The sequence below is a fragment of the Megalobrama amblycephala genome, linkage group LG24, assembly GCF_018812025.1.
Source record: "Megalobrama amblycephala isolate DHTTF-2021 linkage group LG24, ASM1881202v1, whole genome shotgun sequence".
Classification (NCBI taxonomy): domain Eukaryota; kingdom Metazoa; phylum Chordata; class Actinopteri; order Cypriniformes; family Xenocyprididae; genus Megalobrama; species Megalobrama amblycephala.
In genome coordinates this window covers 25,317,495-25,332,735 of record NC_063067.1, presented here as the reverse complement: position 1 = coordinate 25,332,735, position 15,241 = coordinate 25,317,495, and positions in this window count along the sequence as shown.

Below are 15,241 nucleotides of genomic sequence, written 5' to 3'. Positions count from 1 at the left end.
AACTTTAATAATATTCTTGAGTGTTTTTGAGGCTCTTAACATCCTTCAAATTGCATGAAACTCGATACACACATCAATATTGTCAACCAGTAGACATGGACAAAGCCATAGAAATGGGCGTGGTGGAGGGGCTCAGTAGCGCCACCTTTTGACAAAAGTGGGGGGGGTTAGTTTTTCCTACAGTCACCAAACTTGGTACACATATTGTTCTCATCAAGCCGGACAATTTTCTAATTTACATTCATTAGCGCCAACCAACAGGAAGTCAGCTATTTTGGTTTGAATGTTAATTTTTTGAAAAAACAGGCTTTGAATTTAACACTACTACTCCAACAGGGTTTATACAATTTACACTAAACTTTTTTTACTTGGTGCTACCACATTGAAGTTGTTTAATTGCAAACGGATTTTGGATATCTCAAATGGTTTGGCTGTGACGAGCCAACGAATTAACCCTTTAACGCGTACGATCACACCGGTGTGATCAGTCTTGGCTGGCCCCAGGAGCGTACGATCACACCGGTGTGATTAGAACGTTCAGTGCATCGCGTGATCAACTGCCAAATTCAAATGTGCGTGCGCGCTTTGGCTGGCGCTAAACCAGAGACGGACGCGTGCAGCGCTTTTTATATATTACATATATGCAGTGTTTTCAACCAAATAATGTTTATTGTATATTTCAGACATTTAAATACACATGAGTACTAACAAAACAATATATTTAGAGTTTGTAAAATACACAATGACGTCTATAGAAGCGGAAATAACAACCCTTTCCATTATAATTAGACAACACGTTTTATTCATATCAGATACACATTGTGAAAGTAACTTTAAAGCTTACTCTATTCTTCCCCAGTTCACCAACTCACTTACTTTCATGTATTTCGGGAGAAGTGGATAAATTCACGGGTTGTAAATCCAACAGATCCGATTCTCTGTGCGTCGCAAACTAACATGGCGGCGCCCATCGCGCATGCAGCTCAACTAACATGATCGTTATAAAGGTGTTTAAACAGCAAAACACATCCACTTGCACATATTTGGCAATCGGAATATTAGGTATTTCATGCTATAGTTAACACATTTGTGAATATTTTGAATAAAAAAGGAAAAATTAAATGAAAGCAGATCATCATTCATACAGTGCTGCGGTGTGTCACGTAACAAGCAATGACGCGTCACCATGGAAACCATAAAGTGATACGTTCTAAATAACGGTCGCCTTAAAAAACTCACGCTGGGGGGTCAGCCAGAATATTTTAAACTTACGTGCGAAAGGGTTAATAGCAAGAAAAGGGAAACAAAGTGTTATAACTTCTGCATACATTAATTGATTTTGATGAATCTTCGGCTGTGTCTTCATTCTACAAGGCTGATCACATAGATGTGACTATTGTGAGTCAAAGTTATAGCGCCACCAACTGGCAGCAGGAAATGTGTTACTTTCAGCATGCTTTGAGATCACCATCTTATGTTTACCCTATTTGCTTCAAACTTCATTTAAATAATGTCAAAACATGTCAGATGTAGACCTTTGAAAAGAATTGTGATATCTCGAACACAGTTGCCTTGGCAACGCATCAAACTTTAATATTGGTTTTGAATGCTTTTGAGACTCTTAGCATGCTTCAAATTGTTTGAAACTCCACACACACATCAGGATTGTTAGCCAGTAGACATGGGCAAAGCCTTAGAAACGGGCAGGGAGGAGGTGGCAGGTGTAGACCTGTTAATGTGTTTGTCATATCTTAAATATTGTTGCCATGGCAACACGTCAAACTTTTATAATAATCTTGGGCATTTTTGAAGCTCTTAACATGCTTCAAATTGGATGAAACTCGACACACACATCAATATTGTCATACAGTAGACATGGACAAAGCCTTAGAAACAGGCGTGGAGCAGAGGCTCTACAGCGCAACCTTTTGACAAAAGTGGGGGGTACGTTTAATCTACAGTCACCAAACTCGGTACATTTTTTATCTCGGTAGATTTTTCTCATTAAGCTGGACAACTTTCTAATTTACAGTCATTAGCTCTGACCAACAGGAAGTCAGATATTTTTGTTTGAATGTGGATTTTTCAAACACACTCTCTCCCTCTCTTCCCCGGTCCCTCCCTCAGTCTGTCATTCTGTGTCTGTTTGTGTGGGAGGGGGAGGAGAGGGGTCTGTGTGTGGGTCTCTGTCTGTATATGTCTCTCTGTCTCTCATTCACTCACTCTTTATCTCTCCCAGTGTGTGGGTCACTGTGTATGTGTTTGTGTATATTGCAGTCTTGATTAGTGGTCTTTAAACCTTTTTACCGATTACCCATTTACTGATGAACTAATAAAAATTTTGAACTGCAAATGATAACTTCACACTCATTTGAAATTAAACCATGACAATATATAACTATTCGGACAGGACTAGTTTTTTTAAATGTTGTTTGAGTTGCAATTGTAGGACTTGGCCTATTTATTAGCTCAATTAATTATAAAGAGGGGTAATTGAGTTACAGGGAATAAGAATCAAATCAACCGTAATTGATTCACTGTAAATGATTCAGAATTGATATTTAACACTTCATCAATTATTCGTCCAGTGAAAAATTGAGGTTAAAGTATTTTACCAATTCTGGATAAAATATCTTCCTCTGGCCAACAGTAACAATATTTTACTATGATTATTATATGCAAGAGGTAACTGATCTTTAAGTTTAAGACAGTAACTTGATACACAGCACAAGAAACTCGTATAAGTGAATATCAAAACAAGCTTTATTGACTACTTCTAATGATTACAAGAAACTAAGGCTAAACACACACACATACATACATACGCACACATTCGCGGAGTTGATATGAGTTATGAAGAAAGTCCCAAATACTAACTAAACATTGCAACCTGAGGAAAATCACAAAAGCAAAGCTTTGGCTTGATTCTTTAGGTTTAAAGGAGTTTCACCAGTTTCCAGAAGAGAGAGAGAAGTTTGCTTGTACCTGCGTTTGCTGTGACAGCTGAGGTAATCGGGTTGTCCGTGACTCGTGTACAGCGGAATCCCGTTTGGATTGGCTGTCTTTCAGGTGACGTCTTCTCGGGAAAGCCCTGTGGGTTGCGCGGAAGCTTTGAAGTTGTTGCCGGCTGGTGAAACGCGCTGTTCTGAGCAGTTTTCTTCTTTGGAGACTTTGGTCAGATATTTCACGGAGTGTTTTTGAGTCTGGATGTGACGGCTGTTGAATGGTCAGCTGCGCCGCTCGTGGATGAATTCGGCGACTGTTAGATGGAAAATCAGCCCTGGTAAAGGATAAGTTCTCAACTTCTTCTTTTCAGCATGACCCAAGCAACTTTTCAGCCATGGTCAAAGTATTGGTGCTTCAACTTCAACTTCACTTCAACTTCCGACTTGGACCACTAGCTTGTTCTGACAGCATAGTTTTAAAGGGGCAAGTTGGCTCCATCCTTCAGATGCAATCCTCCAATGAGACGTTGCTACGAAGATTAGACACGCCTCGTCTATTGTCTATTGATCACATCGCGTGATATCTGCGGAACATTCTCATGTTTTATTAACAACTTTATAATGTTTCTTAATATCTTACTGATACTGAATTTCAATGTTTCATTCACACAGAATTACAGAGAATTATAAACCCTGTATTTAGAACTCAAACATGACACACTTCTTACACACATATTACTAGACTACCTAATTAAAACAATGATTACAAGAGAAAGAAAATGCCGGGAATACATATTAATACATTGAATCCAACATGTTAGTAATCACATCATAGCATGTGTTATTCTAGATATAGTTAATATTTTAAATGATCATCAATTGTCCTTTTGAGATTGAAGATTGAGTCTGTAAGCATAGAGTCATTGAACAGCGACCAGAGTCACAAGTGACCGGATCAAAACGGACTCCTAATCAGGAGATATCTGTGTGGATCCGTTGTTCTTTTCAGGTCCGATTAATTAGTGTTTCCTGTTCTGTTTGTTTGATACAAAAGGGTTTTGTGAGCGTCTATACATTTAATGTGATCAGGAAGGCCTCAGAACAGATATTCTCTGTTCTTAAGTCACGTTACCACTTCTCTTAATGCTGACTAGCTGGAATTAGGAGCTATCCAGTGCCCCTGGGGATTCTGGGGTCAGCGAATGAATCCTTTGTCAAATGAAGCTTTGTTCGATCAGTTGTTCATTGATAAAGTCATTGGTAATTTCTGTCGAGCGAGGCCCTACAGTCCCCCTTTTGCTTGGCGAGGTTCCTGGTGCGAACGTCAGCAGGCACTGGAACAAGAGGCAGAGAGAGAACAGACACACACAAGACACAAACAACATCTCCATCACTGAGTGAATTCTGGTGAAGGGCTTGGGTAACTTGGAATAAACGGGTTAGGAACACTTCAACTAACATAGGGGTGTGTTGTTTAAGACCAGTTGTAATTGGGTGGTTTCGATTGTCTAATTGTCAGTGGTTCGACGAGGAGGTAGAGGCATGATCTCAATCAGGTTGGTTGAGTTCTCGAATTCAGGTTCAGGTTCTTGGTCGGTTTTATCATCTATCAAAAGACTCTTGCACGGCGTTCACTTGCTTGTGCAGGAGGAAAGCCAGTGTCAAGGTCACAATATATCCTACAATAGTAGAGATGCAAAGCGCTGTGTCAGCAGCAGACCAAGACCGAATTAATGGCACGCCAGCGGGCGGAAGGCGAGCTATAGCTTCTAAGGCTGTATCACAGGAGTCAGATCAATAAGTTGCGTTCCTTCCTCCCTGATCCTTTCTTCCAATTCTGGATCGAGGACGAAGGAATGCTGTTTGAAGTACGGTGAGATTTCGAGTTCAGCCTGGTACTCATCGTCGTGATACACTGCAAGATCGTCAATATGGAGGATCGAGCCCTTAGGGACATTGATCCAGAGAGTTTGTTTAGGCAGGATAATGCACATGGCAGTATCGTGTTGATCATAGGTAAGGGTAGCAGTACATGCAGGGGTGTTGACTAACCATCGGTTTCCTATGATTTCAGCTTGCATTGCCTCAATATGGGGCCGGGTACAATGGTTCGTTGTTATCGTGGTACGTCACGACTTCAGGAGCGTGTATTTTGGCATAGGTGTTCCCTTGCCAAAATCTCACATTCTTTGAGCCGGTAAACATTATTCGGATCGATAACGGGCAAACTGAGGAGGAAGACTAATGATAGTGAAGGAGGAAAAAGGGAAAGCATGAGGAGAGAGAGAAAGGAAAACACAAAGAGACACAAGGACACTGAGTTTACTAGAGCAAAGTGAGTGTCACATGTGTGAAGCAACTCCTTTCTACTAGAGGTTGTCACCAGCAGTGCTGTGGAGGAGCGTGTGTAAGTGTTGTGTAAAATAAACTAGAAAAAAAAAACGTTCCCTAGAATGACAAAGTCATTAATGTGGTGTAGAGTAGGGGATTGTCGGTCTGTGTCAGTGGGTTTGACTCTCCCCCTTTTCCTGTCGGTTGGAACCTTGGTGCCTCTTTATCTGGTTTCGATGGACCCATTGAAGGACAGGCTCTTTGCGACCTTGTCTGATTTTGATTCGGTAGGCGACAGGTGAGAGCTTGTCCACAATCTCATGTGGTCCTGTCCAGTGAGGTAGGAATTTCTTTGACAGGCGATGGGGAGCTTTCTGCCTTGGCTGGGCAAAGCTGTAGTACAACACTTTATCTCCGACATTGAGTTCTTGGTAAGAGGCCTTTTTGTCGTAGGCTTTACGACCTTCCGCACTTCTTTGGAGGTTGTGTTGTGCGAAGGCGAAAGTCGCTCTCAGGTGCTGATGCAACTCTTCCAGATACTGGTGAGTGGTGTAGGCGGTGACAAGGTTCATGTCACCAGGTTGGTACAGCAGGTGTAGTGGTAGTGTCATTTGTCACCCTGTCATCATTTCGAATGGGGCTACTCTGGTAGACCGGTGAGGGGTGGCCCTGATGGCCATCAGTACCAGAGTCCAAAGGCAGTCCAAATCTTGAGAAGATGTGGTTCATTAATAGGCAGGCTGTTGTTTCTGCTGTATCGTTGGGAGCTGGGAGACACTCTACCCACTTTGTGAATTCGCAAACCACGGTGAGGAAGTATTTGTTACCCCGTGTTGACTGTGGCAGGGGTCCTACCCAATCTATTTGGAGGTCTGACCATGGGAAGGTCATTCCTTTCCGTTGTAGTGGTGCTCTGTGGTTTGGGTTTGCCGGTTGGAACTGGCAACACACCAGGCATCCTTTTACGTATTCCGTCACATCTTGCTGCATGCCAGGCCAATATGCTACTTGTTTGAGCGTTTCATAGGTGGCCTTGGCGCCATGGTGTCCAGCGCATGGTGCATCGTGGGCGTGTGTCAGCATCATCTCCCTTTGGCTCTGAGGAACTACAAGCTTTGGCACAGTTAGGGGCTCAGGGACATATGTGAGAACGCCATCCTTGAGATGCAGTATGTGCTTGATTGAGTGAAGGTGGCGGAGATCAGAGGACTTGGATAGGTCGGAGGTGGAAATGGGATGAGTTATCGGGTCGGAAATGTGAGCAGCAATGGTTTGCAGCATGGGATCCGATGCTTGGAGGGTGAGGAGATCATCAGCAGTGAACTGAGGTGAGAGTTCAACATGGGAGGAGGCGGGGGTTGCGCGCCAACGGCGTGCTGGCGGCGGGTTATGGCTGCAACTGAAGGGTTGGGTGGGAGGGATGGAATTTCCAAGGCTCTCCATGTGATGCACCTGCTTTGGCAAGGGCATCGGTTTGGTCATTGAGATCTTTGTCTTGCCCTAGTTGGCGTGAATGACCACGGACCTTTTTCCAGTAGATGATCATGTCATGTGTGGTGACAATGGCATCGCATGCTTGGAAAAGTTCCTGATGTTTGACAGGCTTGTTGTTAGCCGTCTTGAATCCGTTCTGTTTCCATCCAGCTAGATGGCATGTGAAACTTAGACGGGCATAGTTCGAGTCAGTGCATATCAGGAGTTCTTTGATATTGTGGGAGGCGGCCAGTTGTAGGGTGATGAGGATGGCTGCTATCTCTGCATATTGTGATGAGTGAGGGCCTAACTTGAACTGTTGTGGTGGGCACGGGTCATTGTTGAGCCAGACCACGCCTGCTCCCGCTTTCAAGTTTCCTTGTTGATTGTAGGAGCAACCATCAACATATGCTGTGGGCATGCCTTCACACACATTCTCCTCGAAGTACCTATAGTTGTCAGTTGTGGTTGTGCCGGTTCTTTGGCTTCTGCTGAGGTATTCAGCGTGTCTGTTGAACAGGTCTGACAGGCTGCTAGCCCGTTTCCCAGTGAGGATTTGTGGTTTTGGGCATATCTTGCCTCGACGTCTCGTCCTTGGAGCGTCATTAACCATGTAGCTATGCGGGCGTTGGTTACCACGCCATCCCTGATTCGTTGGCTGTTGAGGAAAGTCACTGGTTGGTGACACGTTTCAATGATAACCTTCTGAGCCCCAATGTAGTTGGAGAAACGCTGAATGGCCCATACAGTGCAAAGCAAGGCTTTTTCACAGTTTGAGTATTTGCATTCTGGGGGAAGCAAGGTTTTGCTGGCATAAGCGACCACCCGTTTGTCTTTGTCGTGGAGCTGTTACAGACCTGCACTGAGGCAATGATTGGAGAATCCAGCTTCCAGATAGAATTCTTTTCCTGGGTCGGGGTAGGCCAGGCATGGGGCGGAGCACAGGCGTTGTTTGAGCTTGCTCATGGCTGTGTCCTGAGCTTCCGACCAAACGAAGGGTTTGTCCTTCTTCAGGAGGGAAGTCAGTGGTCGTGCGATGTCAGCATAGTTCTCGATGAACTGTCGTGAGTAGTTGCACACTCACAGAAAGCTTCGTAGCTCAGAGATGTTAGTGGGCGTCTTTATGTTTTGTATTGCTTGTGTACGGCTGGACTGCGGTTCAATGCCACCTCGTCCGACGAGCAAGCCAACATAATTTACCTTGGTTTTACACCATTGTCCTTTGTGGAGGGCAATTTTCGCTCCTGCTGTTGTCAGCTGGTTCAGGACGTGGTCGATTTCTTTGAGGTGGTCTGCCACATTGTTGCTTTTCACAAGGATATCATCAACATAAATGAGGTTGCCTCTGGCTCTGGCATCAGGACAAGCCTTGTTCAGAAAGATGTTGAATTCGGCTGGAGAGTTGGCATAGCCGAAGGGGCACCTTGTGAAGGTGAATTGTCGATTGCCAAAGGTGAACGCCAACTTGTGTTGGTCATCAGGGTGGACAGGGATTGTCCAAAATCCTGAGGCGACGTCCAGTGTGGATAGGATCGTGGAGCCTTTGATTTTGGGAATCTCATGGTCCAACTGAGTCATAGGCCATCGCGATAAGGGAACTTGCTGGTTCAATTTGCGATAGTCAATGGTGGGCCGCCATTTGCCGTTTGGCTTTAGGACTGGCCATATCGGGGCGGAGTAGGTGCTGTTGCAGGGTCGGATGACCCCCTTTTGTAGCATGGAGTCAATGATATCTTGCACTGATTCGTATGATGCTATTGGAATCTTGTACTGCCGCACAAATGTCGGTGGCGCATTTGGATGTGTTGGGATGCGCACCATGTGGATATCAGTCAGGCCACAGTCCAGGGAATCCTTTGCAAAGGAGTCCTTGTATTTGCACAGAACTTCTTTAAGTCCTTGGCGATCCATTTCACTGTGGAGGGCATCCGCCTCGCTCAGGATTTGTTGGACTTGTGCATTGAACCCAGCATAGGGTTCCTCTGAGTCATTTGAGGGACTGTGGGTCTTGACGGTCATTTGTACAGGTGACTCTGTTGCGGTCTGTGTTGACACAGCGTAGACGGCGAGGTGAGTGTTATCTGTAAGTTCTGATCGGCAGACGCTTTCTTTAGGCACCGGCAGAATAGAAGTGATGGCGATGATCTCATGGGGCTTTGTGAAAGTTACAGTGTTGTGGCAATCATCTGACATTAGTTCGGCTGGTATGTGGCCGATGACAGGAACTGGAAGTTCAAAGTCATGGAAAGCCTGGTTGATGAGCCATCCCAGGTGACTGGCTTTTGGCACATTGATGTCTTTGGCCGTACAGTTGTTGAACAACACATACACAGCACGAGATGACACTTCTATGAGAGGTGTGGCTTCCAAGGTCAGTCCTAGTTTTAGGCAGGTCCTGGAAGGTTGGAAGAAGCCTAGCTTACTGTTAAGGGTCTGGCCAGGTCGCATGTTGAGGCGGACACTGACACTCTTGCTGTAAGTGGGGACTATGGCTTCTTGCTCGTTGATCATGGCACATGCGTCTGGTATTGTTTGGCCAGATCGAAGATTCTTGAGGTTGACTGAAGATGTCAATTGGTGTGACAAGGGAGCCCATATGACGTCGTTCACGGTGTCAACGCAGGCGTTGAGACGGACCATGATGTCTGCTCCTATGTAGATGTCATGAGGCAGGTTGGGGACAACCAGGAAGTAGTGACTCAAGAGTCTGTCGTTCCATCGCATGTCTGCGGCACAGACGATCTTGGAGGTAGCCATGGTTGTTGATCATGGATTGAGAGCGAAGCGGCTATGCTTCGAGACATGTGGTATGCTCTGATTTGTCTGCTTCAATGTTCTGAAGAGCTTCAGGCTGATAGCTGAGTTTTCAGCCCACAGGGCTAATGCTGCATCAGGCACTGGTGTGTCTTGGACATTTATGGCAGTCATGACTCGGAGGGAACCTGAGTCTGAGTCAGACACTTGCAATGAGCAGAGGAATGGGTCTTGGTTCCTGTTGCTTGGAGTGGAACTTGCTCTTGGCTTTGAACTTGCCTCGTCAGTCAGTGGATGGGGGGCGGTGTCTGTGACTTGACACTGCGATTTGTTGGAGTTTACTGACTGGAGGGGCAGAGGCTCACGGACTTGCGTCCATATCTTCAGGTGCTTGAAGTCTATTAAGGGTTCAAAGCGGTTAAGCAGGTCCTTCCCAATGAGGAGAGGATATGTGTTGAGTGGTGAGACGTATACTGGGTGAACAAGGTTCATTGGTCCCACCGTTAGGTGAATCAGGGCCACATGTTTTAGTTGTAGGCCTGTGTGGGAATATGCTTGGAGGTTCAGCTCACACCTTTGAAGTTTAAAGGTTCCGTTAGACTTCTTTGTTCTGTTTTGGACTTCTTCAAGAAGTTCTGTTGACATTAGGGTGATGTCAGCTCCAGTGTCGAGGAGGGCTTCGACCTTGATGTGTTGTTCGATGATAATGGAGAGGTAAAACTTTCTTGCGATACCTTTCTCAATGAGATCACCCAGGAGTTGGGGACTGGAGTTTGGGATGAGAGAGGTAGGATGTCAGCATTTATTTCGTTTTCTTCGGAGGAGTGGCAGACGACCAAGACAGCACTTTCAGGAACTGGAGTGGTTTCCACAGCAGGTGTTTGTTGGATGCTGCTGTGATCTGACCCATCAGGTGTTGGATCAGTTTCTGACTGTTTTGCAGGATGTTCAGGTGGGACTTCTTGTCCGTTTGAAGTTATGGTGCTTGTGGTTCTCTGGGAGAGAGATGAGGTGCTGTTCTCTGGGGTATGTTGAGTCAGGTGGTCGCTGCCATCTCGTCCGGCCGCTAGTCAGGATGAATCTGGTTTCACTTTCTCTTCCCACTTCCGGTCGTCCTCCTTTCGTTGGAAGAACTCTTTCATCATCATTTTCATCAGCTCTTGAGAGTCGAAACAAGATGAAGTCTTTTGTTCTGGTATGGATTCATTTTGAGCTCTGTCAGCTTGGAATCTTTGTGAGTTTTTTCGTCGATTCCTTGGGCTGGTTGCTCCAGGGTGTGTTTGTCGTTTTCCCTTGGATTCCCATGAGCTTTTTCCTCTGGGGTTTCCAAATGAGCTTGGCTGATTCCAGGTTTTCTCCCAATGACTCTCATGAGGTCTTGATTGGTTCCATGAATTTTCCCAGTGACGTCCAGGTGAGCGTTGTCGTCCACGTGGTCCATCCCAGCGGTTGTCTCTCTGTTTAGGTCGAGTACTAGTGTGGGAGTCCCACTCTCTGTTGGACGAAGATGCATTCCACAGTTTGGGTGTCGGCTTGGCAAGGTCTTGACGCTGGGTGCCCTCTAGGGCCAGCCTGTGACTCTGTGTGTTGAAGTCAAGAAATGCGGTGATTTCCAGATGGAAGTCAATATCTTGCAGATAACTCTGAACATTTGGACTACCTGGCACATTTGGAGTGAATTTGCCAATGTTTCTGGCGAGCTTGTCAAGGTCTCTGAGGTCCAAGCCATGAGATGATCTGTGGCTGGCTGGAACACGTTCTTTTAGCTTAGTGGGGAGGTAGGATTCTTCGGAGGGAGCAGGTGACTGTTTTGGCACTGCCTCCTTCTGATCATGTGCCAGTCCGGGAACAGGGGACCCGGTCCTGCTTGGCAAAGGTGAAGTCGGTGTCCGACGTGTTCTTGACGGATCACAGCGCAATTCATATGCATGCTTGAGTTCCTCTTTAATACTGTCGGACTCTTCTTTGATGTAGTCAAGCTGTTGTTTTAGGCGGCTGACCTCATTTCTTGACTCATTCAGGTGAGTTTCGAGAGCTTTAATTCAGCTGTTCTTGTCTCTGAAGTCACCCTTTGCTTTTTCCAGTAGCTGTTCTGCGTACTGTAGCTTGTCGGAGAGATCAGCGTAGTCTGCTCTGCCTTGTTCCATTTCTTGCGTAGTAGCTGCTAGGGTCTCTTTTAGCCTGTTGATCTCCTCTTTTAGCTGTTCGATGCGTCGTTGTGCACGTGTCAGCTCCTGCTGGCGATGGGCGGCTTGCCTGTCGCTCAGTTTGAGGGTGGCGATGAGTGTGTGACTTAAGGAGCCGGTGATCTTGGCTAGTTCTTTGTGACTGTAGCTCTGGCCTGGGTCTTGTTTCATGAGGCTTGTTATGTTGTCATCCAGCTGGTCCTGTGTCTGATGCTTTAGTGTTTCAGCGGCCTGAGGTAAGAGGCTGTCTGTTACAACACTTAGCCAGGTCTCCAGATCCTCCCAGTGTCCAGCAGGGTCTGTTGTGCGAGACATGTTTTGGCACTGCGAGGGAGGTCTAAACCCGAAACTGACACAGACCTGAAGAAAAGAACAAAACACAACAAAACAAAACAAGCAAGCAGGGCAAATCAAAGGTGTAAGGGTGCAATGTCAAGTGTGGGCTAATGGGAATGAGTAATGAGTGTGTAAATGTGCAGGTAAGACTGGTTCTCGACTGTGGTCCTCTCGTGGATGTGCTTCTAACTCGGAGTCTCTGCGAAAAGAATCAGTAAGCACACACAGATAGCACAGCTAGAGAACAGCAGAAGAAAAGAAGAGCACGAAACAAACAGAAAAGCCTTTAGCAAAGAGCATAATAATAATGGGGTGCTTCCAGTTTCCCTATAAAATGAAGTTTTTGTCTTTAACACTGTTTGCAGAATGAGTTTTGTAAAATTTAATTTAGAAGGATGGTTCTAGACAGGGGTTTTGAAAAGGATTTCAAAGTACCAGGACTGTGATTTTTATTAAAATTCCCTTCGGGGTGAAAGAAAAACAATAACAATGACAGTATTCCCAGTCAACAATTTGATCTCACAATGATGTCACTATGAGCTCACAATATTCTCATGGTGCGGTCATAATGTGAGTGTCACAGTGAACTAAAAGTGTAACCACACAGAGCTCTCACTGTGTGCTCATACTTTGTTCACAACATGAGGTCACTGCACAATCACAGTGCACTCATACTGTGGTGGAAATATGAGGTCACATCACACTCACTGTGTGCTCATACTGTGATCACTGTGTGCTCATACTGTGGTCACTGTGTGCTCATACTGTGATCACTGTGTGCTCATACTGTGGTCACTGTGTGCTCATACTGTGGTCACTGTGTGCTCATACTGTGATCACTGTGATGTCACTGCTCATACTGTGATCACTCACTGTGTGCTCATACTGTGATCACTGTGTGCTCATACTGTGATCACTGTGTCACTGTGTGTGCTCATACTGTCACTGTGTGCATGGGCATCTTCTTCTGCCTGTGTGCTCATACTGTGATCTTCATGAGTGTGCTCAACTGTGAGTGTGCTCACTTAACTTTTGCCAAGTCATTCATACTGATGTGTGCTCACAGCTTGTCTCTGTTCCTGTGTGCTCAGCATTTGAATTTGTTGGAGTATCTTAGTATTCAGATCTGAAAAATTGTAAAGTTAGATTGTTATATAGCAAAGGATGTTTTATGTCTGTATAAATAAATAATGTCTAATTGATATATCACATACCAAACAATTTCTCCATGGTGAATTTGCATTTTGTTTCCTTTGGTTCCTTCCCTGTTATCAAAATTACATACATAAGGTCAGTGAAATTGCATTTATCTAAATCAGTTATATTGTTTCTATATTTATTTTTCTACATCAATTAAACCGTTTTTTCCCTGATCGTTTTATCCACAATGCACATGTAGGTGGTCCACTTTAATTGTGGGGACATTTGGTACAATGTAAAAAAAAAAAAAAAAAAACAACACACACACGCACACACACACACACACACACACACACACACACACACAATAAATTATATTAAATTATAACTCACCTGAAGAAGCAGAGCTTTTGGGATGATCATCCTCATGCATTGCCACATTTCCCTGAAGAGTATCTGTGAGAGTCATGACACAAAATTCTCTTATAAGGTACCTTGTGATGTGTTTGCATGTGTTAAAGGGAATATCTATTGTCTCACCTAAGAATACTGGGTTGGGCTGGCTTGAGTTTAAATAACTGTCATCAGGGCTTTCATTGTTATCATCCAGACAGTCACCTGAACAATGTGAATTAGAATGATCAAATTAGCTTAACCAGATTCAATTTAAGAGAAAAAGTGTTTCATACTCACCAGATGTTTTGACACACAGAGCTTTCTGAATAAGTGGACTCTTGACTACTTTCAAGAAAAGACATAAGACATTCAAAATCTGCAAATAAAATTATAAAGCTGATTCTGCTAAGTTCCTTAGATAAGTTAAAACACAAGCTTACCATGGTATCTGGGAGTTTTGGCCAGCTGAACATTCTTTGTCTTCAGACCAACTCGCTTCATTGCATTTCTTGACTTCTTTAAATGCACATCATCTGTTTATCACATTAAAATTAGTATGATCACCTAATCTTTTGCCATAACAAACCTTGTATACACAATGAATAAACAATGTATACACACCTGGTATCCTGGTTTGCACTGTAATTTCTTTATAAGTCATGTGATGTTGTTGAAGATCATGAAATTCTGAGAGGAAGATATAGAAGTAAGTGGCTTAATGTACATCAATACATGAATGCATGGGTTTTCTAACCGGGGTCAGGGGACCCACAACAGGCCTCCAGAGGGTTGTAAGGGTCTTCATAAAATTCATAAAAAACATAAATATTAATATATTCAAACATTGTTACAGTCACATTTTTAAGTTCTTGATAGAGACATTTAAGTGTTTATATTTGTTTTTTATCTGTAGTATGGGATTTGTATTTCTTTGTAAAACAGAATTCTTTGTAAAGCTTCTATAAAACTAATAAATTTGAACTAAAAATGTTTATCTTCAGGTTTACATGTCCAACATTACTCCTTAGCTAAAGGTTCATCATATATGGTGGGTTTTGGCAATATAAAGTGTAAAAACCTCTGCATAGTAACACATTATACACACCATTAATACATGAATTTATCTTTTGTATATGTGTGTATATGTTTAAATCACCTGAGACATCAGAGCTTGTGGGCTTGGGATCATCCTCATCTTTTTTCCCACTTCTCTGAAGAGTATCTTTAAAGATAGATCATGCAGAAGAAAAATATTTTTTATTAAATAAAAGTTTAGTTAAAAAGTTAAAACACTGTCACACTGAACTTTCTGAATGAGCTGAATATTGACTAATGTTCAAAAGAAGAAAAAAACAAACTAATAAAAAATGGATTGAAAAAACATAAAAGTGCTTTAGCAAGTTCAAAGTTCTACATCAAAGTTAAAACAGGCTAACCATGGTATATAGGAGGTTTGGGCAGTGGGACATTTCTTGACTTCAGACCAGATTGCTTCACTTCATTTCCTGACTGCTTCAAGTTCATATCATCTGTTTAGTACATACAAATAAAGAATGATCACAGAGTTATGGCTAAATTGTTTTCTGCATACCAATCATTTCAATATATACAGACCTTCACAGGAAGATGTCTCTGAATTGATGTCACTTTCATCACAGAGCTTATTTTTCCTTTTTCTCT